A 3629-nucleotide genomic window follows, 5' to 3' on the forward strand; every position below is an offset into this window, starting at 1 on the left:
ACCTTATAGATACTCACCTCTACAGAAAGATGAGATAGAGAGGCAAGTGGAGGAAATGCTTCAAGTTGGACTAATCACACCTAGCATGAGTCCCTTTGCATCCCCTGTTCTATTGGTGAAAAAAGAAGGATGGTTCATGGAGATTTTGCATTCATTACAGAAAATTAAATGCTATCACTATGAAGAACAGATTTCCTATGCCAACTGTGGAAGAACTATTGGATGAGTTGGCTAGCACAGCCTATTTTTCCAGGATAGATCTAAAGGCCGGGTACCATCAAATTAGAATGGTTCCTCAAGATGAGTTCAAGACTGCCTTTAAGACACATTTGGGACAATACCAATTTAAGGTCATGCCTTTTGGTTTGGCAATGGCCCCATCCACATTCCGGTATGTCATGAATTATCTGTTTGCACCGTATATTAGGAAGTCTGTGCTCGTCTTTATGGATGATATTTTAGTCTTCAATCACACTCTGGAAGAGCATAAGGAGCACTTAAGGGTGGTGTTTCAACTGCTCAGGGAGCATCAATTTTATGCAAAAGAATCCAAATGCTCCTTTGCTCAGTCTCAGTTGGAATATTTGGACCATATTATCTTTGACAAATGGGTGGCCACAAACCCAGCCAAGATAGAGGCTATGGTTAAGTGGCCAGAGCCAACTAACCCAACTGAGCTGCAAGGGTTCTTGGGGCTGACTAGTTACTGCAGAAAATTTATGAAGGGCTATGGAGTGCTGGCCAGACCACTAACAACCTTGCTTTAGAAGAAAGCTTTTCCATGGAGTGAGGAGGCCAACCTAGCTTTCCAAGCTCTCAAAAAGGCCATGACCTCTACTCTGGTGTTTCTTTTACCTGATTTCTCTAAACAATTCACTATAGAGATAGATGCTTGTACAACGGGCATTGGAGCGGTGTTGGCTCAGGAGGGACACCCTATAGCATTTTACAGCAAAGTTTTGAGTGTGCAAAACCAGCAGCTCTCCATTTATGAGAAAGAATTTTTGGCTATCATCATGGTTGTGGATAAATGGAGAGCCTATTTGAGTAGGGGGGCTTTCATTATTAAAACGAATCACTAGAGTCTTCGTCACCTGGGGGATCAAGCGCTTTCAACTGAATTGCAAAGAAAAGCAATGACAAAATTGGTAGGATTTGGAATTCAAATTTCAGTATAAGAAAGGAGTGGAGAATGTGGCTGTTGATGCTTTGTCCAGGGTGGGTCATCTCATGGCCACTCAGTTAATTTCCCACACTCAGCCAGCATGGATGCAGGAAGTTTTAAATTCATATATAGTGGACACGGAAGCACAACAACTTTTGCATAAATTGGCCCTTTCCCCAGAGCCTATGGACGGCTATAGTCTGCAGGAGGGCATTATTCACTATCAAGGAAGGATTTGGCTAGGGGCCAATACATCCCTCAAAACTAAAGTTATCGCTAACTTTCACTCCAGTGTAGTAAGGGGACACTATGGACTTCAAGCAACTTATCAGCAGGTCAAGAAACTGTTCTGCTGGACAAATCTGAAACAAGATGTGCAAGACTTTTTCAAACAATGTGGAGTCTGTCAGCAAGCTAAGTATGAACATTGCAGATCTCCGGGCTTTTTAAATCCATTGTCTGTGCCTCAGGGGCCTTAGCTGGACATTACAATGGATTTCATTGAGGGACTGCCTAAATCAAATGGTTACTCCTCTATCCTGGTGGTGGTCGATGGGTTCACAAAATACAATCATTTTATCCCACTGAAGCATCCATTCACTACTCCTGTAGTAGCAAGAGCATTTCTGGATCAAGTGGTCAAACTACATGGCCTCCCAAAATTATTATCTCAGACAGAGACAAAATCTTCACTAGTGTTTTTTGGAAAGAGCTGTTCAAATTATGGGGCACTAAACTGTTGATGAGCACGGCCTATCACCCACAAACTGATGGACAAAGTGAAAGGGTGAATCAGTGTCTAGAAATGTATTTGAGATGTGTTGTGCATGATCAACCTAGATAGTGGCAATCTTGGATTTTTGTGGCAGAATTCTAGTATAACACCAACCACCACACCTCTTTGGGTTGCTCTCCTTACAAAGCTCTCTATGGACATGAACCTCATTATGGTACATTTCCTATGACCTCCTCTTCTCCACACCCTGATGTGCAATAGTGGATTTCTAAAAATCAAGCACATAGTGATCAACTCAAAGAACATCTCTTGAGTTGATTATCAAGCACACAGTGGATTTCTGGTATAACAACATGGAACAATAAAAAATTATAGATACGTTGGAGACATATCAGCATCCCCAATATTAATTCCCGCTCGTCCTCGAGTAGGTAAATGATAAAAACATAATTTTGATGTGGAATGCTGCCTAACATGTTCATCAAATATTCTTTTCTTTGTAGCATGGACATTTGGACTTTTATATTGTTCAAAGCAATAGTTTAGTTTTGACATGAGGATTTTAGTACTCAAGCATATCAACAAGCAACCATTGCTTTCACAATATCAACACTAAAGCAAGTTATCCCTAGCCCATTATGCTCAATCATTGATCCATTCATGAAACACACTCGCATATTAGCTACACCCAATGCTCAAGTACGATCATAGTGCCCCTTAGTTGGTGGTTTATAAGAGAAGATGGCGACTCAAATAAAAATAAAAATTGCATAAAGTAAAAGAAAGTCCCTTCACAGAGGGAAGTAGGGATTTGTAGAGGTGCCAGAGCTCAAAGCAAAAAAGGTAGGGATAAAACATTTTGGGTGGCATGCCTTTCCTGTCAACGAAAATGATCAAGTAGTTCCCAATACTTTCCCTGCTAGATATATCATAGGCGGTTCCCAAACAGAAAATAAAGTTTATTCCTTTTTCCACCATACTTTCACATTCCACGGCTAACCGAATCCATTGGTGCCGTCCATACCAACACTTTCCAAGGAATTTATTATTTGACAACATAAAGTAAATTCATTTTTCATTTCGAGACTGGGCATCCCTAATACATTTGTCGTACTCTCGTGCAATGACAAGTGAATAAACACTTATCTTGAGAATAACACATCTAGCATGGAAAAATATCAGCCACCCCCTACTGTTTCATGAGCGGTACGAGCACACAAAAAGGAAAATTATTTTGAAAATTAGAGATGGCACGTACAAATTTGATTAGAACGGCACGAAAATACCGCATATAGATAGGTATAGTGGACTCAGATGGAAAAACTGGGTTTAAGGATTTTGGATGCACAAGTAGTGATCATACTTAGTGCAAATGAAGGCTAGCAAAAGATTGAGAAGCATCCAACCAAGAAACGAAAAATCTCATAAGCGAGCATTAAGCATAACTAACATTGAATAATGCACCACAAGTAGGATCTGATTTCATTGCATAACTATTGACTTTCGTGCTTGCATAGGGAATCACAAACCTTAACACCAATATTCATACTAAAGCATAATTACTCATCAACATGACTCACATATTATATCAACATATCGCAAAACTATTACAAGGAATCAAGTTTAGTTTGTCCAATGATCTTCATGAAAGTTTTTATTATATCCCTCTTGAATATCTGTCACTTTGGGACTAATTTCATATGTTGCTTTTGATAGCTCAAACAAATC

This window comes from Triticum aestivum, chromosome 7B (genome assembly GCF_018294505.1).
Source record: "Triticum aestivum cultivar Chinese Spring chromosome 7B, IWGSC CS RefSeq v2.1, whole genome shotgun sequence".
In the NCBI taxonomy this organism is placed as follows: Eukaryota; Viridiplantae; Streptophyta; class Magnoliopsida; order Poales; family Poaceae; genus Triticum; species Triticum aestivum.